This window comes from Taudactylus pleione, unplaced genomic scaffold (assembly GCF_031769625.1).
Source record: "Taudactylus pleione unplaced genomic scaffold, aTauple2 ptg000214l, whole genome shotgun sequence".
Lineage (NCBI taxonomy): Eukaryota > Metazoa > Chordata > Amphibia > Anura > Myobatrachidae > Taudactylus > Taudactylus pleione.
The window spans coordinates 16,058,157-16,084,719 of NW_028284616.1; the positions used below are offsets into that span (position 1 = coordinate 16,058,157).

Here is a 26,563-nt window from a genome sequence, read left to right on the forward strand (position 1 = left end):
GGGAACCCTATAACAGTGCCACCTATTGCAGCAGCCATTGCTGACAGTCACTGGCTTAGTCTAAGGAAGGAAAGTTAGTGGATGTAGGAAGGAAGGGGAAGTGGATACTAGACACTGGCCGTCAGCTCTTAACTTTAAGGCCCGATTCAGACCCGATCGCAAGGCTACGTTCGAACGCTGCTGGTCGATTGTCACCGTCTGCGCATGCTTATGCATCGCTGTGCGCGTGCGTGAGCCTCTCATAGCGATTGGGAAGCGATCGCTCAGAACACATAGATGGCCTGCTAGGTTGAGTGACATAATGTGCCATTTGTGGGTGGTAACAGGGGAAGGACCTGGAAAAATGCGGAGTGGGTGTGCGAACGCAGGTATTTCTGAGCGTCAAAACAGCGTTCTTTGGGCATGCATAATTAAAGTGAAGTGTCATTGTACACATCACCTGGCTGTTTTTTTTACTGCAGCACTCGCAGTGCTTGCGGAAGGGTAGGCTCTGCCACAAGCACTGCGTATGCCTCCGATGGTTCTCGATGTTACAGATGGTTTAATACACTTCCTGGAGATGACGTGCTGAGAAGGGAAAGGGGGCGGCATTAGACTGGCTTGTGATCGCACAGCCGCCGCATGCTATGACATAGAGGGTGCCCTTAAGCCATCCCATGCGATCGTGGGATTTGCATACCCGGCCCCTGACGGCTGCGTGCGAACGCAGCTTAGCGACCGGGTCTGAATCAGGCCCTTAGAGCTGACAGCGAGTCTCTAGTATCCACTACCCCTTCCTTTCTACATCCACTAATCCCCTCATCCTTTATTCACTGCCCCCCCTGTCTTCCATTTTTCTTCATCCATTGCTCCTCCCATCCTTCCTTCTTCCACTGCACCCCCTGTCACACATATATTGGCCTCCCCTTCCTTCCTGTGTTCACTGGTCCCAACCTTCTTCCTGCGTTCACTGGTCCCCCTTCCTCCCTATGGTCAGTGGTTCCCCTCTTCCTCCCCCCATTCACTAGTCCCCACCTTCCTCCCTGCATTCACTGGTTCCCCACTTTCCTCCCCACATTCACTAGTCCCCACTTTCCTCCCTGTGTTCACTGGTTCCCCCCTTCCTCCCTGCATTCACTAGTCCCCAACTCCCTCCCTGCGTTCACTGGTTCCCCCTCTTCCTCCCTGTGTTCACTGGTCCCCCTCTTCCTCCCTGCGTTCACTGGTTCCCCCCTTCCTCCCTGTCTTCACTGGTTCGCCCCTTCCTCCCTGCATTCACTGGTTCCCCACTTTCCTCCCTGCGTTCACTAGTCTCCCCCCTTCCTTCCTGCATTCACTAGTCCCCACCTTCTTCCCTGCATTCACTGGTCCCCCTCTTCCTCCCTGTGTTCACTGGTCCCCCTCTTCCTCCCTGTGTTCACTGGTCCCCCTTCTTCCTCCCTGCGTTCACTGGTTCCCACTTTCCTCCCTGCGTTCACTGGTTCCCCCCTTCCTCCCTCTGTTCACTGGTTCCTCCCTGCATTCACTGGTTCCCCCCTTCCTCCCTGCGTTCACTGGTTCCCCCCTTCCTCCCCGCATTCACTGTTTCCCACTTTCCTCCCTGTGTTCACTGGTCCCCCTTCTTCCTCTCTGCATTCACTGGTTCCCCCCTTCCTCCCTGTGTTCACTGGTCCCCCTTCTTCCTCCCTGCATTCACTAGTCTCCCCCCTTCCTCCCTGCATTCACTAGTCCCCACCTTCCTCCCTGCATTCACTGGTTCCCACTATCCTCCCTGCATTCACTTGTTCCCCACTTTCCTCCTCAAATCACTAGTCCCCACCTTCCTCCCTGCATTCACTGGTTCCCACTTTCCTCCCTGCGTTCACTGGTTCCCACTTTCCTCCCTGTGTTCACTGGTTCCCCCCTTCCTCCCTGCATTCACTGGTTCCCACTTTCCTCCCTGCTTTCACTGGTTCCCCCCTTCCTCCCTGCATTCACTTGTTCCCCTCTTTCCTCCCTGCATTCACTAGTCTCCCCCCTTCCTTCCTGCATTCACTAGTCTCCCCCCTTCCTCCCTGCATTCACTGATTTCCACTTTCCTCCCTGCATTCACTGGTTCCCCCCTTCCTCCCTGTGTTCACTGGTCCCCCTCTTCCTCCCTGCATTCACTGGTTCCCACTTTCCTCCCTGCGTTCACTGGTTCTCCCCTTCCTCCCTGCGTTCACTGGTCCCCCTTCTTCCTCCCTGCGTTCACTGGTCCCCACCTTCCTCCCTGTGTTCAATGGTCCCCCTTCTTCCTCCCTGTGTTCACTGGTCCCCCTTTTCCTCCCTGCATTCACTGGTTCCCCCCTTTCCTCCCTGCATTCACTGGTTCCCCCCTTTCCTCCCTGCGTTCACTAGTCTCCCCCCTTCCTTCCTGCATTCACTAGTCCCCACCTTCCTCCCTGCATTCACTGTTTCCCACTTTCCTCCATGCGTTCACTGGTTCCCCCCTTCCTCCCTGTGTTCACTTGTTCCCCCCTTCCTCCCTTTGTTCACTGGTCCCCCTTCTTCCTCCCTGTGTTCACTGGTCCCCCTCTTCCTCCCTGCATTCACTGGTTCCCCCCTTTCCTCCCTGCGTTCACTAGTCTCCCCCCTTCCTTCCTGCATTCACTAGTCCCCACCTTCCTCCCTGCATTCACTGGTTCCCACTTTCCTCCCTGAGTTCACTGTTTCCCCACTTTCCTCCCCAATTCACTAGTCCCCACCTTCCTCCCTGTGTTCACTGATTCCCCCCTTCCTCCCCGCATTCACTAGTCCCCACCTTCCTCCCTGTGTTCATTGGTTCCCCCCTTCCTCCCTGTGTTCACTGGTTCCCTCCTTCCTCCCTGTGTTCACTGGTTCCTCCTTTTCTTCCCTGTGTTCACTGGTTCCCCCTTTTCTTCCCTGTGTTCACTGGTTCCCCCTTTTCTTCCCTGTGTTCACTGGTTCCCCCTTTTCTTCCCTGCGTTCGCTGGTTCCCCCCTTCCTCTCTTTTTGTGTTCACTGGTTCCCCCCTTCCTCTCTTTTTGCATTCACTGGATTCCCCCCTTCCTCTCTTTTTGCATTCACTGGTTCCCCCCTTCCTCTCTTTTTACATTCACTGGATCCCCCCCTTCCAATCTTCCTGCATTCGCTGGATCCCCCTTCCATTCTTCCTGCATTCGCTGGATCCCCACCTCTTTCTTCCTGCATTCACTGGTCCACCCCCCTCTTCCTTCCTGTCGTCACTGGTCCACCCCCCTCTTCCTTCCTGTCGTCACTGGTTACCTTATTTCTTCCTCCACCCACTATTCAGGTGGAGGGGAGTGGGATTAATTTTCAAAATGTATGGATATTGGAATTGTCTGTTATGCAAACTGGTTCTTGGAGCTCATTGCAGGAAAAGTTGACCGAACCAGCAACATATTATTATGCACCTTTTGGTGCCTGCATCCTGCACCATTTTTATTCTCAGCTACTACCACAGGGATTTTCTAGTGTTAATTTGGCAGAATCAGTGAATCATTCTTATTTCTGATGTTTGGGCCCCATGTGTCTGCATATAGATGACGTAAGAATACCTAGCTGTCTCCTAAAATGGGGGGGGGGAGGGGGAAGGGGCATTCAAACAGCAGGCAGACTACCCAGGGCCATAACTAGGGGTGTGCGTGCAGTGCACCAGCGCAGAGCTCTGTGGGCGGCACCGCTGCTCACCCATGGTTCCTGCAATTGCCTAGCAGGGCGCCCCTCATGTCATGTGGAGGGGGCGTTGCCTGCACCAGGCACCAGTAAATGTAGTTACGGTGCTGAAATTACCTGCCATCTATGATCTTACATTGACAAAAAACAGTTCCTATATACAGTTATCATTTGAGCAATAGTTGAATCGTTATTAATGGAAGATATGTTCTACTCTACAATGCCATAACATGCCTATAATCTCTATACGAGACATAATTAAGAACAATCATTTCCTCTTCTGAAAGTGGCATTACATGGGTAACTCACACTTGTCTTTTTCTACAGGCTACATTTATCTATCAGCCGTTACTGCATGATGACAAGTGCACAGTGATTGGTAACATCTTGAACCGAGTGAAAACATCTTGAACCGAGTGAAAACATCTTGAACCGAGTGAAAACATCTTGAACAGTGTGATAACATCTTGAACCGTGTGATAACAAACATCTTGAACAGTGTGATAACATCTTGAACCGAGTGAAAACATCTTGAACTGAGTGAAAACATCTTGAACAGTGTGATAACATCTTGAACCGAGTGAAAACATCTTGAACAGTGTGATAATATCTTGAACCGTGTGATAACAAACATCTTGAACAGTGTGATAACATCTTGAACCAAGTGAAAACATCTTGAAATTGAGTGAAAACATCTTGAACCGAGTGAAAACATCTTGAACCGAGTGAAAACATCTTGAACAGTGTGATAATATCTTGAACCGTGTGATAACAAACATCTTGAACCGTGTGATAACATCTTGAACCGAGTGAAAACATCTTGAACCGAGTGAAAACATCTTGAACCTAGTGAAAACATCTTGAACCGCGTGATAACATCTTGAACAGTGTGATAACATCTTGAACCGAGTGAAAACATCTTGAACCGAGTGAAAACATATAAGATCAATTTGAAAAAAATTGCTTTATTGTTGGCTTTGTAACGGGAGAACATGGCACAGCTAGGGTCTGTTACATAAGTAGCTATGGATAAGGAGCATAAAGTAGAATGTTTTTTAACATGTGGGAAAGTATATTTGTACACTTGGCTTACGTACCACTTCTTGGTATTTATTGCGAATAATCGACAATGATCCGCCCATTGATTTCTATTCAAACTCTGTTTAAAGACGGAGTGTGTGGGGTTCTTCCGGAGGGCTGGACGAGAGACTTGGTTTTCTTGTTTATTCTTATTTATTTCATTGTTTTGATGTGTATTTCTTTTATTTAAGTTACAAACCTATATGGCATCACCCCTTCCTGTTTAAAATCATAGAAAAGGATATTTATTAAATTATGTCATGTAATCAAGAGCAGCACTAAGCACCATGGGCTCCATTTAGGGGGTCGAGCAAATCCTTGTGATCACTGATTTTTGTGGGGTGGAGGTATGGGGTATTCGGCCATTCCCGGAAACAGGATGTGTCCGCCCCGTTTTCTGGGAGTGGCCAGCCCGGGAACTGCATGGACGTACGCAGTCTTCGGGGCTCGCATGCTGACCAGGCAGAGTAAGCTGAGGCTTACAGAATATGAACGAACAGGTACATTTGCACACAATGAGAAACTATGCATTGACAAATGTTTTGCACTTTCATTAATGACCTTTATTGATTACAAAATATCTCTTTGGTATAAAGTAGAAGATGATCCAGTATGAAATCTGAGTTGCTACAATGTACTCCAGAACTCTTGTTTTTCTCATTTGATGCAAATTTAGACCTCCATATTACCAGACTGTGCTGCATCTTTTCTCACTACTACCATATTGATATTTCTGTACCCTGACAGCTACTGTATCTGGCACAGAACCTGACCTGGCTTACTGCCTCGCTCCCGGCTAACCAAGTATACAACTTTAATGAAATGCTTTATCATGACTTCCCCACCAGACAACAATCTTTACAGGTGCTACATTCACATACATGTGCCCACAATTCATAACACGCCTTGTTCCTTTTCAGTGGTTACCGTATTATTGTAAGTTGTAACTACAGTGTACACTTGGCAGTCCCATAAAACCTGTCAGAAATGTGTCTTTGTGGATTGGCTAATCCCATTTCAGGCTTTGCAGCATTTTCAGGGCATATTCCAGTCTCTGAATTATGAGTGGAGGACAACTGGTTTGCAGTGCTGACAGGGGCACTGTACAGCTCTGTCTGTCTTGGTCAATGAAACTCAGTAGATAACACTGCTGTCCTCTGCTTAAGATGATCTTTGTTGTGCAGTCATGGTAAAAATTCACCTACCAATGAAGATAAATTATATAGCACATTAATATTAGGGGTCATATGCAAATAATAACTGAATGCCCTGTGTACTGCCGCTACATTCCAGTGATGCTATTACTTGTGAATCTGATATGGTTCCCAGAAAGCCACATGCAATATGTTTTTTAAAAAATGGCATAAAATCAATCTATGTAGACTACTTTGTAAAACTAGATTGATTTTCCCATATCTAAATATTCTATCAAAATCATCAGAGATGATGTATATAGTGGGCAGACTAGATGGGCCAAGTGGTTCTTATCTGCCGTCAAACTCTGTTTCTATAGTATGTGAATTGCATAAAGAACTTGTTTCCGCTAAGGAAAATAATGACCTATATTTCATACCTATACTCTAGTGGCATCCAGGCAACAGTGTAAATATTCATGAACTGCATTGACTAGACCTACTTACCTGTAATGTCCTGTTACTGAACAACATGAGCCTGGTCTGTCTTCAGGAAGTGCAGGAGGCACAAAGTCCTGACGTTGGGGCTTGGTGCTGCACGGAGATCTCCACCCTGTAAGCAGAGTTTCCAGTTTAATATGTATTATGGAAGGGACTGTAGACATGACATGTAGCCATTCATTTATCGGAATCAGTCTGTTTAGCCGCTGGTTCAAATCTCGACACAGGAGATCCCGACGCCATCTGGTGAGTACTCCTCTCCCCCCCTTAGAGGCGCCTAACCCTAAAACTCCTGAGGGTGCCTAACCCTAAGTCCCCCCCGGGGGAATGCCTAAACCTAACCCCCCCTTCCCGCACCCTAACCTAACTCTCACCGGGGGAATGCCTAACCCTAACCTTCCCCCCCAAAACCTAACCCCACCCCCGCAGCTAACGCTAAAGACGCCCCGGACTCACCTCATTCGGGTTGTCATCCTTCGGCGTTCCGCCGTCGGGATTCAGATAGGAGTCGGTATTTTGATGCCTGTGAAGTCCCCCGTCGGGCTTGTCGTGTCGGGATATAGACCGGCGGCATTTAGTCCGCCGGTCTATAAACGGCATCCCCATTTATCGTGTTATGTAAAGGGTGACAGCATTGATATAGTGAATAGCTTAATATTTACTCTAATTAAGTATCTAGCCTCTGCTGGTTCCAAATGGACATGCAGAATAGAATTATACTTCAGAGTAGAAAATAGAGGTAAGTTGTTTAGGTGTGTCGTGCCATCAGTTTAACAAACCTATTGTATTGGATCTTCTCACATAATCACTGACATATACTTGTTAAGGTGCATACACACGGGACGATTTGCTCCATGAACAATACCATCCCGTGTGTCCCCGGCAGGGGTGTGATCAGTGTCGATAATGACACTGAGCAGAAACACTGAATGAAGTCAAGAACGATTATCGTTCAGTCCTGGGATACCTTTCTCATCCCCGAACATGTTCAACTTGACATTTTCGTCAGGTTGGAGAGGTTCGGGCGATGAACAATAACTACCAACTACAAGTGGGAGCGCACATTGGTAGTTATCGTTCATCGTTTTAGGGCAGAAGCTGAACGATTTTTTGACAACTGAACGATAACGACATCGTTATCATTCAATCGTCCAAAAAATTGCTGCGTGTGTACGCACCTTTACTCAAACTTCTCATACAATGTGGAATAAAATAAAAATGTTACACAAACAACATGCTTCTCCTATGGCTGCTAAGTCCTCACCTCCAAGATATTTTCCTGCATGTACTCAGAGAAGAACCTCAATATCTTCATCTTTACATCCAACTTGCAGGGCGGACTCCATTCAGGGAATGTAATGTGCTCGTATAAGCTAGTAGAATAACAAACTTTTCTGAAAGAAAGAAGAGAGTGAAAGGATACATCTTAGCCACGCTAAAACCAAGTCATTAAAAATGGCAGTATATTGTTATACTTACTGCAAATGGGGGGAGAGAATAGTGTGTGTTCCGTCACTCAGAAGCACTCCGGTACAGTTGTCTGACAGCTGGTAACCAAAGCCATATTTATTACAGTAATCCACCCACTTGGTCACCCACAGGATGGGGCAAGTTACCTGATCTCTGGGATCCAATTCACCTGCTTGATGGAAAATGAGAAATCAAAACTAGCAGAAGAAGATAAATATATTGATTATTTAATATTATTTTACAGGTCAGAGGATGAGACCACCACCTCAGCTCAAGCAGCAAATCTTTGTTGGAATATGTCCTATTATAGCCCTTTACAAAATCCCATTTGCATAGTGCAAGGGATGAATTTCTTTTCTATGAAATCTCATTGCCTGATGCCCAAAGATGTGTTGGCGTTTGATCTTATGAGCAGGCATTGTGACAGAAAAAGCCACACATGGCTCCATTGCGCATATATTGGCCACTGAAAATGTTCAAAAGAGTTTTCGCTAATGTGATAAAACAGCGCCCTGGTCCAAAGTGATAGTGTTACATTACAATACACACAAGCAAATGGCCTAATAGGCCTTCCAACCAGATGGGTGTTGTAAGTTCAGCATTGTTTTGCACTAGAAGTGATGCCGGACTTCACTTACTATGTGTAAATGGCAAAGGCCCATCAGGAGAGAAGTATTCTGTAGCTGGCATCAGCACTGGTGCATTGTGAGCGATATCTCTTCCTCAAGGCTGTGACACAACGCTGAACTTATATCCTCTATCTGGTACAAAGGCCTATTTGGCCATTTAGAACTTTATTTGTACTACTACTGCTCTATGTTTGAGCTTTTATCACGTTTTTAGTATTGAATATGCAGAATATGTCTGTAAAATGTTTTATTAGTAATTGATCAGTTTTTATGATATTCTCTTTTGAGCAAATTATTCTGGGATAAAACTTACTCAGATTTATCTCTGAAAATATTTGCTTTATTTGTTAGATTTTAGAATTAGCTATTTATTACGTACAGTATCACACTATATTATTATTGTCTTCTCTTTTATGTTTGGAAACGCCTCTTTATTATTGAGAGAAATTATGCCACAAGAGAAGTATATGTACTCTTTCCTCACTCCCCTGTTTTAGCGCTAAGGGCTTTCATACTATTTCTATTGCTTTCACCTGGTATGATGTTGCAGAGACAGTTCTCTAATATAAGTGTGACACCTTCCACCACTCTCTCCGTGACGGTCTCTGTCTGCACTGCAAGAAAAGAATAGCACATAGAGCAAAGCCTGAGCTTCTGACAGAGCAAAGTGTTAAAACATAGCATGCTACAAAGTTATCAAAGTGGGAACTGTAACTGAATGTGGACATGGTGGAAGTAATCAGTTTTCCAATTGATCTTTAATAAAAAAATCTTAATTGTTCATGATCAATTCTTATTCCTAGTGTTGATTGTACCAAAACTTATTGCAGGTGTTATTGAAGGTGCAGGCAGCATATCTCAAAGCCATCACGTGATACTGTATCTTAGTCTGCTCAGGAACTATTTATTTGGTACACACCTAAGTCATACCAGAATGACGAATGCATATAATGGAAAATGAGGATTGTATCCATGTACTAATAATAATTGATTATAAATAATCTGTCATTGTCAGGTAGCAGCCAATGGCCTCCAGCACTTGCCACAGAGCTTCTCTCTGGACATTAGCATAGCACCATAAAGGAGTTGCCAAGAGGATGGTCATAATAAGAATGGGGACTGTCCAAGGTAGATGCCCTGCAATCTCTGTGGATTGGCCAGACACATCTACAGAGATGGCACCTAATGGATTAAGAAGGGTACTGCTGAGAGGATGACTTATTCACACTGATAACATAGGAGACTATAGCAAAGGACAAGCCAAGGAAGGTAAGAAAACTGATATTCCTCTTAGCTTTCGCCTGCCCAACCTACATCATTATATCTATTTCACTTCTCACCAAAACCACCCTATGCACACAATGAGATGTGAGGTAGCGTTATCAAGAACATTCTATAAAATGATAGGTAGAAGCAAGGTGGCGAAAGCAATGCAGTGACAAACAGCTGTAATCTAAGATTATCAAAAATATAGTAGGGAAAGGTTTAAAACATGACACTTAGAAATACATGAGGAGAATAATTGATGGTATCCAGGATTGGATATCTAGGTACTTGATACATACCATTTCAGCTTTACAATCAGCTTAGTAGGAAACATTCTTGATTTCAGTGTTGTCAGAAAAATGCAATATATGATGTAATGTGTATTTACACCATAAATGGTATGTTGTGTATTGTGTTCTAATGTCTGGATTATATATGTGGGTGCATTACATTTCTGACTGGCCTATTTTTATACCTGTTGTTCATACATTTTATGTAAATAAAGTAATTTTCTATTAAAAATGAACAAACATATGCACATTTCTCTCTGTAACCAAACCTGATACCTTACACATTGCTCACAGTAACTTGCACAGTAGGAGATGAGATATAACTGTGAGTCTGTATAATGAAGTATATATAGCCAGCATGGTGTCATACAAGGCACTATTAGCATTATCCCACTTGTAAAACTGGCGCTCACTCTGGGAGGCCGATCTGCTCCTGTGGCTCATTCTTCCTTTCATGAGAATGTACAAAGATTCATGACCAGGTCTTGTTGTAACATCTCCTTTTTTTTCTCCCTGACAAAAGACAGACAAGAGGTCTCTCCAAATGTGGAAAACTATGCCTGTAACACATGGCGTCTCCAGCTACCCTCTTCTTCATACCTCACACATCTTATCTGTATTGAGAGACATCAGACTCTGCGTTGGGACAATCATGGAGCTATTATGTCCCCCTGCTTCTGGAAACTCTGAGAAAGCATACAGATACATAGAGATTAATGAGGGCAAACACAAAGGATGGTTTTATCCAAATGTGATATTATGACGTTGTATAATGTTATTATGATATATTTAGCAATGTTGTTAATTAGCAGGGAATGCATTAGTTTGATTATATTTGCTCCCTTCTTACTATAATATATTTAATGACCTGCACATATTACTGTATCCATTGTTATCATTTGATAATGAGACCTGAACTATACAATAAAAGTCTAATACATTTTAATAACTTTTCAGTAGTGCATAAATGTTAACAGCTGAATAACTATACAATATATGTATTTTTTAAGTCAACCTTATAACTAGGGGTGTGCACCGGCCACTTTTCGTGTTTTGTGTTTTGGTTTTGGATCTGGATCCTTCTTCGTGTTTTGGATCTGGATTGGTTTTGCCAAAACCACCCTTCCGTGTTTTGGGTTCTGCTCCTATGCTATTATTAACCTCAATAACCTTAATTTCCACTCATTTCCAGTCTATTCTGAACACCTCACACCTCACAATAGTGTTTTTATGTCCAAAAGGTTGCACCGAGGTAGCTGGATGACTATGCTAAGCGACACGAGTGGGCGGCACAAACACGTGACCCATCTAGGAGTGACACTGCAGTGGCAGACAGGATGGCAGTTAGAAAAACTAGGCCCCAAACTGTACATAATGCAAAGAAAAAAAAGAAATGCAAGATGGAATTGTCCTTGGGCCCTCCCACCCACCCTTATGTTGTATAAACAGGACATGCACACTTTAACAAATCAATCATTTCAGCGCCAGGGTCTGCCACACAACTGTGGCTGAAATGATTGGTTCGTTTGGGCCCCCACAAAACAAGCTGGCAATTAATGTGTCCCTGCACAAACTGGCTCTACGGAGGCAAGATGTCATCCTCATCCTCCTCATCCACCGATTCCTCACCCTCTTCAGTGTGTACATCCTCATCCTCACAAAGTATTAACTCGTCCCCACTTGAATCCACCACCACAGGTCCCTCTGTACCTTCTGGAGGCTGGTCTCCCTGGAAGAGCTGATAATTCATTTTGATGAACATCATCTTCTCCACATTCTGTGGAAGCAACCTCCTACGCCTTTCGCTGACAAGGTTCCCGGCTGCACTAAACACTCTTTCGGAGTACACAATGGAGGGGGGGCAACTCAGGTAAAATAGAGCCAGCTTGTACAGGGGCCTCCAAATTGCCTCTTTTTCCTGCCAGTACAGGTATGGACTGTCTGACATGCCTACTTGGATGCTGTCACCGATGTAATCCTCCACCATTCTGTCAATGGTGACAGTATCATATGCAGTGACAGTAGACATGTCAGAAATTGTTGCCAGGTCCTTCAGTCCGGACCAGATGTCCAAACTTGGTCCTGCCTGCCCTGCATCACCGCCAGCGGGTTGCTTAGGATACCTAAGTTTTTTCCTGGCAGCCCCAGTTGCGGGAGAAAATGAAGAAGGAGCCGTTGACGTGTCACGTTCCGCTTCAGCTGACAGTGTGTTCACCAGCAGGTCTTTGCACCTCTGCAGGCTTGTGTCGGCCGGAAAGAGAGACACCACATAGGCTTTAAACCTAGGATCAAGCACGGTGGCCAAAATGTAGTGGTCTGATTTCAACAGATTGACCACCCTGGAATCCTGGCAAAGCGAATGAAGGGCTTCATCCACAAGTCCCACATGCCGAGCGGAATCGCTCCGTCTTAGCTCCTCCTTCACTTTCTCCAGCTGCTTCTGCAAAAGCCTGATGAGGGGAATGACCTGACTCAAGCTGGCTGTGTCTGAACTGACTTCACGTGTGGCAAGTTCGAAGGGCTGGAGAACCTTGCACAACACGGAAATCATTCTCCACTGCACTTGAGTCAGGTGCATACCCCCTCCTTTGCCTATGTCATAGGTGGATGTATAGGCTTGTATGGCCTTTTGCTGCTCCTCCATCCTCTGAAGCATATAGAGGGTTGAGTTCCACCGCGTCACAACCTCTTGCTTCAGGTGATGGCGGGGCAGGTTCAGGAGTGTTTGCTGGCGCTCCAGTCTTCGGCACGCAGTCGCTGAATGGCGAAAGTGGCCAGAAATTTTTCGGGCCACCCAAAGCGTCTCCTGCACGCCCCTGTCGCTTTTCAGAAAATTCTGCACCACCAAGTTTATTGTGTGAGCAAAACATGGGACGTGCTGGAATTTGCCCAGATGTAATGCCCGCACAATATTGGTGGCGTTGTCAGATATCACAAATCCCCAGGAGAGTCTAAGTGGGGTAAGCCACTGGGCGATGATTTCCCTCAGTTTCTCTAAGAGGTTGTCGGCGGTGTGCCTCTTACTGAAACCGGTGATACACAGCGTAGCCTGCCTTGTAACGAGCTGGCGTTTCTGAGATGCTGCTACTGGTGACGCTGCTGCTGTTGCTGCATAAGGTGATACATCTACCCAGTGGGCTGTCACAGTCATATAGTCCTTAGTCTGCCCTGTTCCACTTGTCCACATGTCCGTGGTTAAGTGGACATTGTGTACAACGGCATTTTTCAGGACACTGAGGACACTTTTTCTGACGTTTCTGTACAGTCTCGGTATCGCCTGCCTAGTGAAGTGGAATCTAGACGGGATTTGGAACCGGGGACACACTACCTCCATCAATTGTCTAAATCCCACTGCACTAATGGCGGATACCGGACGCACGTCTAACACCAACATAGCAGTCAAGGCCTCAGTTATACGTTTTGCTTCAGGATGACTGCTGTCGTACTTCATCCTCCTCGCTAAGGACTGTTGGAGGGTCAATTGTTTAGTAAAAGTAGTGGTGTTCCTACTTCCTCTCTGGGATGATGAACGACTCCCAGCAGCAGCAACAGCGGCAGCAGTAGGCGTAGCAATGCTGGATCCTCCAGAGGAATCCCGGATAGGAGAGTCAGTCATGCCAGTGACATGGCCTGCAGGACTACTTCCGATCCTGACTAAGGAGGAAATTGACGAGGAGGGAGTTGACGGTGTGGTTTGCAGGCGCTTGGATACAACAGGACAACGGGATTTAGGTGTCCCTGGACTGCTTACGGTCTTAGCCAAAGTTTCTGAACTTGACAGTAACTTTTTATGAACGCGCTGCAGGTGCCGTATAAGGGAGGATGTTCCTAGGTGGTTGACGTCCCTACCCCTACTTATTTCACCTTTACATATGGTACATATGGCAAGACAGTTGTTGTCCGGATTTGGATAGAAATATTGCCAGACCAAAGAGGTGGAATGTTTGGTCTTCTGTCCAGGCATGACCGTGATGGGCTTTTTCATCCCACGGACAACAACTGTCTCCCCCGGAGCCTGATTTAAACAAACCACATCACCATCAGAATCCTCCTCGCCAACTTCCTCCTCAGCGCCAGCTACACCAGTATCCTCATCCTGTTGTACTTCAACAGTGACATCTTCAATTTGCATATCAGCAAGTGGACTGTGGGTGCTCCTTTCAGCACTTGCAGGGGGCGTGCAAATGGTGGAAAGAGCCACCTCTTCCCGTCCAGTGCTGGGACGGTCAGGCATCGCAACCACCACCACACTTGGACTCTCCTTGGGGATTTGTGATATCTTCTTAGAAAGCACAGTTCTTCGCTGTGCTTTTGCCAGCTTAACTCTTTTGATTTTTTTAGTGGGAGGAGGGCTTCCATCGTCATGTGAAGCTGAACCACTAGTCATGAACATACTAGGGATCGACCTTAGCCGTTCCTTGCCACTCCGTGTCGTAAATGGCATATTGGCAAGTTTACGTTTCTCTTCAGCTGATTTAAATGTCTTTTTCAAGGTCATTTTCCTGAACTTTGCCATTTGGGATTGTATGTGCCCTCTACTATGACATTGGGCATCGGCCTTGGCAGACGACGTTGATGGCATGTTATCGTCTATGTCATGACTAGTGGCAGCAGCTTCAGCACTAGGAGGAAGTGGTTCTTGATCTTTCTCTATTTTATTTTTATCGGAGAAAGTTTGGTCCTCCATTTATGTTATATCGATTTGATATATACGTGCGGCTAAACACAGAAAATAATTTTTTTTTTGGTTTGGACTGGAGTGTACTTTCGGGGGTTACAGCACCCTTAACGGTCAAGCCAGCCGGCCCTTTACTTATGACACAGGCGCACGCTTGGCACTACTTTGTTGATGCACGTGCGGCTACTGCGCACTCAATTCACAAACACAGAAAATAATTTTTTTTTTGGTTTGGACTGGAGTGTACTTTCGGGGGTTACAGCACCCTTAACGGTCAAGCCAGCCGGCCCTTTACTTATGACACAGGCGCACGCTTGGCACTACTTTGTTGATGCACGTGCGGCTACTGCGCACACAATTCACAAACACAGAAAATATATTATTTTTTTAGCACTTGGGGGGAGCACCCCTGATGGACAGAGCACCCCCTGGACAACACTACAGCACCCCTTTAGGACTGGGACACTGCACAGGACTTTGGAGTGGACACAGCCCCTATGGAGAACTGACTGCACAACACAGTCCAGCCAGCCCCTATGGACTTTGAAGTAGTGGACACAGCCCCTATTAGCAACAGCAGCACAGCACAACACAGCCAGCCCCTATGGACTTTGAAGTAGTGGACAACAGCAGCACTACACTACACTACACTACACAGCCCTAACTCCCACCCTCCCTCTTCACTGTCCACAGCCGAGTGAGAAAATGGCGCCGACGCGGGTACCTTATATAGGATCCAAAACCCGCGAGACTCGGAAGGCGGGATGATGACGTTTTGCCTCGATTTCAGATCCGAGTCAGGCGGGAAAAGTCGAGCCTGATTCGGATCGGACTCGGATCGGGGGGGCTCGGGGGGGTTCGGATTTCAGAAATCCGAACCCGCTCACCCCTACTTATAACGGATCTGAATTTTTTACTATATAATTGTGCTTAGGACAAACACATACATAGGCTAAGAACTACAGTAGTTTATTTATCTGATTGGTTAATTACCAGACAACTGCAGGTTGTTGTACTATTTCCCCCACCTCTTGGAGTGCTGCCCCCTCCATCAAAAAAGAGCAAGTTTGTTATATAATGCTCCAAGTGAATTAAGAGGAAATATTAGAAATGATCATTATTATTCATTATACAGAGAGGGCAAAGGTACTATTAATATAAACACTGTATGCTATAAAAAGAATGCCAGTTGCACTAACATTTCTAGCATAGCACAAGCATTTGTACAAGATGAAGTTAGTATGCTTAGCTATCTATAGCTGGAAGCTGACAAGTTATATACCTGTGCATAAGGATCTGTATAATACTCCTCTATATAAAACTTTAGCTGCCTTTCTGAAGAATCTGGTGAGGTGGATGGAAAGCGACAGGGTGGGAGCTGTGTGGCAGGTGGTAGATGAGAGCTTCTCGGGTGTGATTTCCTGAATACAAGAAAAGACTCAGTGATGATAAAAGACTCATTTTATGCTTGTCCTATGGCTTTCTATTAGGTTACATACAACTTAGTAAATACATCCCATTGCACGGGTGCAGCATTTACATGTAGCTGCTTATGACAGCCCTCCAAATATGTACTGTAAGGGGTATATTTACTAAAGTACGGATTTATACAAGAGGAGATGCTGCACATAGCAACCAATTAAATTCTATTTATCATTTATCTAGCACCTTCTAGAAGATAATAGCTAGAATCTGATTGGTTGCTATGGGCAACACCTAAACTTGTATAAATCCCCACTTAGGATAGTGAGTATACCCCTATCTCAGTACACCAGTGAGGCCGTTCTATACCTGGGTGAAGAAATCATGGGCCAGGATTTCCTCTATACATGGCCTATTGGTGGGGCAGCTCACAAGTAAAGAGATGATTAGTCTTCTGCCATTAGATGATATGTAAGACAGTACAGGAAAGAATCCTTCTCGGATGAAGTAATACATCTCTTTCTGTGACTGGGCTCTTAAAGGGGAATATTCACACAGCATTGTGTACCTGAATGTGACAGAGTAGAGCTGTAACTTCCCATAGCTTAGTATTGTGTAAGTACAACAGCACATACCCCCTCGCAGAGTCTGCACTCTATACAGAAACAACATAAGCCACCTGTGTACCAAATCCCATATTGGGTTGGTGTCAGATCTGTGTTTTGTAACCAGCAGTGTCAGTAAAAGCAGCAAATATCTATTGATCATCCCTATCACTACAGTCTATGGCATATGCTATTTGCTGGACCTCTAATGTTTCCAAAGCTTCTATAGCTTACTAAGGCTATATGTTGTGTTTTCCCCTAACAGATAAAACTGCTGAAGGTCCAGGACCACTGAAATGAATTATAAATGCTGCAGCCTATCAAACACAAGCTGTAAAAGAAAAAGCTGTTAAAAATGACTAAAGTACGGTGTGAAGTAACAATGTGTCCCCTAGCTGATCCAACACACACAAACACATGACAATGCTGCTAAAGAGGTTTGTAAGCAGCACAAGTACACAACTTCTAACACACAAGTGTGAGGCCACCACGAGAATGAAATATGATGCTACTACTGTATGTCCATAAATATAGCTATAAGTGGGAATGCCGAATGCTTTATTTCATATATCACAAAGGTCCTGATTCAGAGCTACACGCAATGCTGAAGGTCACATACCTGAGCAACTTTTGATGCTGCGCGTGTGCGAATATCCCTGATATCTCCTATGGCACTTGTGTTACACACCATGGCCTGATTCAGAGATGGACGCTAATGCGATTTTCATGCAGATCGAGTGATTGTTTACCATCGCGCATGCGTATAAGCCGCACTGTGAGTGACAGGCTGTCAGCATTTGGGGTTGGTGACGGGGGGTGGTCTGAGAAACACAGCCATCTGTACGTGTAAACACTATTACATGGGCGTGCATAAATTATCCACTGCGAGTGTATACGCAGCTCTACATGTCTGAAGAGCTCCCAAGGCAGCGGCTGGTCAGACCTGCCGCAAGGCCAAGATGGCTACTCAATGTGCGTTGATGTTACCGATATTTACACAGGTTTGCGTCGTTGCATGCAGGTAAGAAGGCAGCAGTGGGCGTCTATGCTCAGGAGATCTTTGCAGACATTAACATATTTTTGCAGCTGCAATCGTACAAGAACGCTGTTGCAATCACATTAGTGTCCATCTCTGAATCGGGACTAGCGAGGGTGGTTCTGGTGGAGCATGAGCTCCGGGTGCAAAAATGGACAGAGGGTGCCATCCGGGGTTCCGGATGTCATGGGTGCTACTCAGTATGACGGCCGCCTTGTTAGTTTTATCTCGGTTTGTTTGCTCTATATGCTAAATAAGTTACGGATCTGAGATCCGTTTCTACATTTCATGCTCTCTCAAGCTGCCCAGATTGCCTCCCATCCGGCCCTCCCTTCTCTGTGATTATCATCTGTCACCTCCCCTTTCCTGTCAGATTAATTACATTCACTTCTCACCTCTTTAATTCCCTCCCTTCTCTACCCTGTGATTGGCTCTTTGCCCCTGTCCACTCCTTTCTTATTGGCTTCTGTCACCAACCCTCTCTTTTTCTTATTGGCTTCTGTCACCTCCCCTCTCAGATCGGCACTTTCCTCTCCTCTCTCTTCTTTGATCCCCTCCATCCTCTCCTCATTCATTCATTGTGCTTCAATGGACTTAAAAGTGACGCATCTGAGGTAAAGTCCTAAACTTCAATTATAAGGTATTAGATTAAACAAAGGCACTGCTTTGCTATTTAAAGTAATTAGATGTTCCCAGGCATGACCACAAAGTGTTATTTGAAAGGTCTTTTAAAAAATATTAGGAGACCTGATATAATAATAATGGTGGCAGGCAGAACATGAATAGTAGTACTCACATTAATATAGGTGCAATGTATATTTGCTAAGTAGTAGCATAGCTGAGAAGGGAGCTTCCCATAGGTGTTCCCACATCAGTGATAGCTGCTTGGGGCAGTAATTGCAGTAATAAGCTTTGCACCCTGTGACATTTCACTCTTGCACATATATTTTATCAATTTAAGTTAAATGATCAGAATATATAATACAATCTCCTCTATTGACTAATAACAATGATTCAAAGGAGATAAAAGTCAAAGCCTAGGTTCTATACATAAATAGAGCAGTGCCAAAGGAGCTACTCCTTAATGTCCGACAGTGCCTCACCAAAGCATTCCATTCCCCCAATGGTACCTCACTGCCAAGTGTAAAACTGCCACTGTTTGCTCTTCTTCACTTCAGTATTCCCCTACGGGCTGGCCATGCCCAGCTGGCGCATTTCAGCACAGGGAAGGGGGAGGCGGTATGACATGCACTTTCTCTGGGCGCCATGGATCCATGCTACTCCTCTGCTCTGAATCAGGCCCAGTGTTCACACAAAGGCGCTGTTGCTAATAGCTATGGAGATGCATGGTATCAGAAATGTTTTGGGGAACCATCTTATGGACATGTTATGAGAGTGTTGTGGGTGTGTTGTGAAAGTGGTTGCGCACATAGGCGTTCAAATAGACGGCCATACACAGATGGAGTACCTGCCATACCACATGTGCAAGTTTCCATGGTGAAAGATGCACCATAGTAAGTGCTTAATAATAAGTGCTGGCTACCTGGCGCTACAAGCAGACAAAGGACATTAGCAAACATTATGTTGTTAGTGCAGGAAGAAGAAACGCATTGGTTGACATTTGTGAAGTATAGTGATTTTATCCAAAGGAGCACAGTAGAATTCATTATCTAATTAAAGAATTTACAGAATCTGACAGTAGGTGTCTCAGTCCTTGCACCTTCATACTCATGTACACCAGGAAAGGGCTTTGTGGTGGTATTTGCATAAAGTTGCAGATAGGTGGCCGCCAATAGACAGTTTCGGCTGTGTACACCCCTGTATCGGGATGTAGTCTGGAAGCCGACTGTCTAAATACCGACCGCTGGCTTCCAGACTCTCTAATCCCGGCATGGTACTAATGACAGGCATCGAAAACTCGACGCCTGTCATTAACCATACGCCAGAAGACCGACGCCCGGCATGCCGAATAAAGGTAAGCCGGGCGCGGACAGCCGTGGGGGAGGGGGGTTAGGTTAAGGCCTCCCGGGGGGATTAAGGGTTAGGCAGCAGGGAAGGGGGGGTTAGGTTTAAGCACTTGGGGGGAGGTTAGGGTTAGGCACCCCTAAGGCAGGGTTAGGGGGTAGAATTAGGTTAGCGATACTTACCTTAGGGACGATTGGGATCTTCACCCTTGCCAGGCTGCCGCTGATGGGATTTGAACCGCTGGCCATGTGGCCCACGGTAATACCTACTACACCCCCTGTATCAGCCCCAAAGTGCAGAAGTGGATGTTTGCAACTCATTAAACCATTCTATTTTATTTGTTTAATCTTCATGCTTTAAGGAGTGCTGATCCTGTTTCCCATCAAAGGCTAAGGCTACTTTCTGTACAATAAATAGCATTTTGGTACTGCAAAACAAACTTTAGACACAAAGGTGTTATGATTTGATTGTTATGCTTTTAACACATTCTTAGGGGTAAATTTAGAGTGAGAGTTTTTAGAAGTGGAGATGTTGCCCATAGCAACCAATCAGATTCTACATATTATCTTCTAGAAGGTGCTAGCTAGCGCCGACATCCTGACTGTTGGAATTTTAACTACATCTCACCCTGGGGCATTAAAGCAAGAGGCTACCACCCTTTTTCACACCTGTTAAAATAACAAGTCTAATTGAATTCCCCCTGATATCTGATGTTATGAGATGTATCAAACCTTCTAAGAGAGAAAAGTGGCGAAGTTGCCAATAGCAATCAATCAGATCTATATATCATTTTATCTATTACATTCTATGAAATCTGGTTGGTTGCTATGGGTAACTTCTCACCTGTCCTGATTAGAAAGTTTGATGCATCTCCCTTTATGTCCCAAAAGAGGTCTGGCCTCGCTCTTGCCCTTGGGTGCATATTTACAGCAATTAATCCTCTGAATCTCAGATATGTACATTGGGAATTAAGATTCTTGACCCTGCAAGGTCACATTCATATGACTTAATCAACAAACAGTATTTATTACAAAAACTGAATTGTTCGTCCCTGGATGGCTTATGATGGCACATGATAGACTATATGCTGCCGTTTTTCAGATCTGTATACATAAATAGGATGGCTCTCTCAAGGTTTGTAGAATGATATAAATACTTGGATTGTGGGCCTGGTGTGAGCAGAACCTACTATTCTAATGGTATTATCATGCTGACTATGTCATGTAATTTAATGCTATGTTGCTTCCTTGACATTTGTAGTACAGGGAAAGGAAACAGAAATCTCAGTACTTTATCATACATCTCTTACATTATGCATCCAAGAGCCCAGATGTCTGATTTGAAAGAGTGACCATCCTTGGCCAGAACTTCAGGAGATAGGTAGTTTGGGGTGCCACATATGACGCTGGGGTGAAAAACACATCTGTCTGAGGATGCGGAAATCACAAGCATGCTTCAGCAGTTATATAACATGGACGGTATCCTTACCCTGGGATCTTTTCACACTGCTCCACAGCCAATCCCAGGTCCCCAATTTTTACAACCATGTTCTTGGCAATGAAAAAATTACCAACGAGATAATGAACTGTAAACCCTGAATCCCAGAATTGGGTACCTCAGTTGTGCATAATGCATGCAGTAATATGTCATAATCCCTATACGTGCATGAGATTTATTTATTTTTTAAACAATACATTTTTATTTAAAACATTTTTCAATGCAGCAGCTGAAAACACTGAAACCACGTGCAATACAAGGTAGTTATCATTGACCAGAAAGTACTGAAAGGGGAACAAACAACCAGGGAAAGAAAGGAAGGAGGGAGGGAAGGGAGTACAAGACAATAGTATTAAAGTAGTAAAACAAAAACATGAGAGTAGGCCAATATAGCTTGCAGACATACAACTACGGGCCTGATTCAGATTTGGGAATAGAGTAAAGCCGGGTACACACTATGCGATCCATTGAACGTTCTATCATTTTGTCGTGGATCCGAATGATGGATCGTGCGGATCGCAAAGTGTGTACGGACTATCTGCGCACACCCGCGATCACATGCCATGTTGTCCGGTCGGCTGTGCTTCACGGGTAACCAGACAATACCGCATGCGGCGTCGTTGCAGGTAATGAAGGACGGAACGAGGGATTGTTCCGTCGTTCATTACATCGCTCGATGTGTACACGCTGCTCGTCGGCTCGACATATCGTAAGGGCACACATCGCATAGTGTGTACCCAGCTTAATATAGAGCAAGTAACTGTGCACCTGATCAAACCATGTTACAATGCAAGTGGTGCAAATACATAAAAAATTTTTGCATTTGCGGTAAATACTGGCTGCTTTTGCATGTAGCCCACACATGCTGGAAAGAGGTATTTTTACACTGCAATTTAAATGTCAGTTTGGACACAGCACTCCCAAATCTAAATTTATCTACACATTTTACATCTTCTCCACCTGCAGTGGTTTTACTAAGATACACAGGGCCTGATTCAGACTTGGGAATAGAGGGTCTGATTCAGAGCCGCTCGTAAGCGGCCGCTCGTTCGTTCCGAGCGATGTTCGCACATCTGCGCATGCGTATGGGTTTTAGTACGCATGCGCGAACCAGTCAGTGCGGTCAGAAATCATGTGCTCGCAATATAGCGAATGCCTGCTAATTTGAGTGACAGGGTGAGGCGTTTGTAGGTGGTAACAGGGGAAGGTGCTTGAAAACGGGGAGAGGAGATCCGAACGCAGGCGTGCCAAACGGTCAAAACGGGCGTTTAATGGGAGTGCATAATTAACAAAGCAGCATCATCGACCACGTCAGTTGGGTGTCTCTTAGCCAGAACTGCTCGCATGATTGCGGTAGGAAAATGCAACCACAAGAATAGCGAGCAGTTCATTCGCCTTTCGATGTACTCGATTAATCTAATAAATAGCGGAGATGACGTATGATGCGAGCGGCCAGGGGGCGTTTTTTACAAAAAAAGTCTGCATGTTTTGTTCGCTCGTTCAGACCTAGAGGCGTCAACAGACCGCAAAGAGAGAACGGTCAATTTAAATAGCCAGCCCCTTTTTCTGGACGAGCGAGCGCAAATAGCGTCCGGCTCTGAATCAGACCCAGAGAGCGATATCTCTCTCAACTGATCATCTTGGTGAAACCATGCTGCACTGCAGGTGGGGCAGATTTAAAATGTACAGAGAGATTTAGATTTGGGATGGAGGTGTCCAAACTGACATCTGAATTGTAGAGTAATAATAAAGCTGTGCAGTATTTGTGGGCTACATGTAAAAGTAGCCAGAATTTACTCCACATGCAAACAAATGTATGTATTTACACCCCTTTCATTGCAATATGGTTTGTTTAGGTTCACAGTTAAGTGCTATGTCTCTCTCTATTCCCAACTCTGAATCAGGACCACAGTTACTTGTTCTTTCTCTAATCAGGCCTATAAAGGTAATCTGCATACAACAAGAGAGACAGAACCTAATTAGGGATTGGAGGAGGAATGGGATGGGTTAAGATGTTTGGTATAATATTCAAACAATGGGCTCCATTTAACTAAAGGTGAGACGGTAGATGTTGAATATTTCAAGCCTAAAGATTCCTTTTCATTATTTCTATGAGTATCGGCAATAATCTTAGAAAAGGGAGGGAGTTTCCAGTATTGTGTCTACGCCACCCAATAAGGATATGGCCCATGACATAATATGATATGAGTTGAGGGGGATAATGGTGAAGAAGTGTAATAGTAGTGCCCCTATAGTAATGCTCCTGTATTAGTGCCCATTTAGTAATGCCCCTGTAGTAGTGCCCATAAAGTAATGCCCCTGTAGTAGTTCCCATATGGTAATGACCCCATAATAATGCCCCTGTAGTAGTGCCCATATAGTAATGCCCCTGTAGTAGTGCCCAAATGGTAATGCCCCTGTAACAATGCCACCATAGTAATGCCCCTGTAGTGCTGCTTACACAAAACCAAAAAAACAATACTTACCTTAAACCCCGCTCCTGCGTCCGCCGCCGCCCGGTCCACCCGGTTGCTCCTTGGAACTATGGGAGAGATGTCATGACGTCTCTCCCATAGTGCCCGTGGGTAGAGCCAGAAGCTGGATACCAATGGCCTCCTGCCTCTAAAGGAGAGGGACACCGAGAGTGTTGTCCCACCGCCAGAGACAAAGCATAGGGTCTCCTTGTCATAGCCAACCTATTATTATCAGTGCAGGGCTGAAGTCTATCAATTGGGAAAGGGTGGTGTTGAAGGGTAGACTGTGCAGGATCCATCAATAAAGATTAACTGAATTTCTGTTGAGGTTGTTTTTTTATATATATATATTTTATATTTACATGTCATAAATTCATGTCAGGTGCAGCATATACACATCAGTGAATAAACATTCATAAAAAGTAATAAGTGCTTTGTTCAGTTCATACTGTAGTTTATGATGGGGAGGTTTATGAAGGGAGTTGCAGTACGCTAGAATCTGACTAGACAGCATGACAGACTTACATACATGATCTACTCAGCAGAAAACGGTCATTTCTAATCTTGCCAACTATTTTTCTGTCTATTGGTGATAATTTGCTCTTTATGGCAGGAAAATAAGCAGCTACTGCAATTTTTTTAATACAATTGACAATGTAGATATAAAATATGCTTTTTCTTTAATATTAATAAAGACACATATAGGCTGCTTCTGAGTCCTTTCATCTTTTGCCGCAGTCAGGTCTGTGACTTTATGCTAATGCTGCTACAATGCCCTTCCCTGGTGTACATCCGTATGTATAACTGTGCAAGGTATGAGACACCCACTATCAGCAACTTGGCCACGACATGCCTGTGACACTCCCATAATACGCAAAATCTCTGTGCATCCGTTTAGTCACACACCACTGTTGCCAGCCAGATGCTGCCCAGGAACACCCAACATATGTCAGCAGGGGCGGATTGGGATGGAAAACCAGCCCGGGAAATTTATGAAAGCAGCCCAAATGGGGGCGGGGTTTGTCAAGGGGGCGGGACTGTCCTCAGTGTGTTTATGAGTATGACATAGTTGCGACCTTCTTTGTGTCATTTGCAACAGTTGTATCTGCGACTTTAAACTAATGCTGCTACAATGCCCTTCCCTGGTGTACATCGGCCCACTTTCAGTGTCTACAGATCATGCTCTGTGCGTCTTTAGGCGCCACCATCAGTCACATCATTGAAACTTTCACAAGCCCTATGCTAGGTGCAGATCATCCGTCTGAGTATGGCCTCCAGTATCAGTGATTCAGTGTCTCTATACGCAACCACTTTCAGCAACACACCCATACTACATTACATCAGAGTCTGATTAGTCATCCCCCTGTGAGAACCGAAAACATTTCTAATCTACTTCTTGCTGTGCGCATCTGAATCTGTACTGCAACTCTGTATGGAACGCATGCGTGGAGAAACTCAGACGCAAGCACAGGCAAGAAACATAGCACAAGCAAACACATTGGCCTCAATAGGAGAAAATAAAACACAATGGCCTCCACGGAAAAAACTAAAACACATCGGACCCCACAGGAAAAAAAAAAAACAAGCATTAGCACTGGGATACAGGGAGTATATGTCCCTATGGACATTAGGGGAGGTAGAGCAGTAGTGTTTGTTCCCAGGACTGAGGTGTAGAGTAGACCAGGAGGGGGGAAGATATAGCGGACAGTGTATTGTCTCTGGGACCAGGGAGGGGACTGGTGGTGGTAGGGTGTATAATGTATGTCCCTGATCGGGGGGTTTGTGGTTTGGTGGCCAGGAGGTAGGGTGGGGAGTGTATGCCCCTGGGGACATAAGAGTATCGGGAGGGGGGGATTTAGTGTATAGTGTATGTCCCTGGGTTTCGGGGACACTATGTCTAGGGGCTGAGAGGTAAGGTGGGGAGTATGTCATGGGATGGAGGGTGTTTAGTGTACAATGCTTTGCCTCTGCCTGCACACTAGCTTTACTCAAAAGAGGACCAAGGACAGTCTTAATAGAGAAATTTACATTTGTCTACTCTAACAAGAGAATCACAGTGCATACTCTTCCCTTGTTTGCTTCCTGCAGTTTAGAGTGACTGCACTGCTGCAAGTTATTAACCCCCAGAAGTCTCACAAAATCGGCTCTAGTAACAAGGACCAGAAACTATATACCTGGTCTAACTAGCAGGCATCCTGAGGAGGTGAGTACGAAGCGGCTAAATGCTGGGCACAGCTGGCTCGACTCTGCTGCCTTATAGTGTCCACTGCCACTGCCAAGTACCAGAGGGGAGAGGCACTGCTTCCGTAAGCTGCTGACGCCGGCTTATCGGCAGGTTGAACAGGGGTCCCTGGTGCTGGATGCTATGTGCAGGATGAGACGCTGCCACTATGAAGGCAAAGGAGCAGCAGCGCTAACACTATGCTGCTGCTCCCGGCTAACGGCACCCGGATGTGCCTGCCAGCCAGGAGCCGATGAGAACTTCCGGTTTGCATTCCACAGTGTGGAACGCAAATCCCAGAACTGCGGTAACCTGTCAGGCAGATACATAAATGAGCCCGGACTTTTGCGTCCTCTGTACAAACACCTACGGTACACAAGTGCAGTGCAACTCAGACACATGTGCATACAAAAAACACTGTGTTCAACATCGCAGCTACATACAGCTCAGAACAGACCCATATTTTCAGTCTTAAAAGAATACATAACTCTCTATGCACAGCCACAGACTCTAATTAGCATGTAGATATGAGCAAAACATTTGAGTGAATTTACATTTCTACACCTAGGGCCTATTCATCATCCCTTCATTTCTACACCTAGGGCCTATTCATCATCCCTTCATTTCTACAAAGGTAGG

General features: G+C 45.2%; 1 pseudogene; it reads right to left on the reverse strand.

Annotated features, from left to right (window-relative positions):
• Positions 1–5,088: 5,088 nt before the first annotated feature.
• Positions 5,089–16,512, reverse strand: LOC148517635 (serine/threonine-protein kinase PLK2-like; annotated as a pseudogene).
• Positions 16,513–26,563: the final 10,051 nt, after the last annotated feature.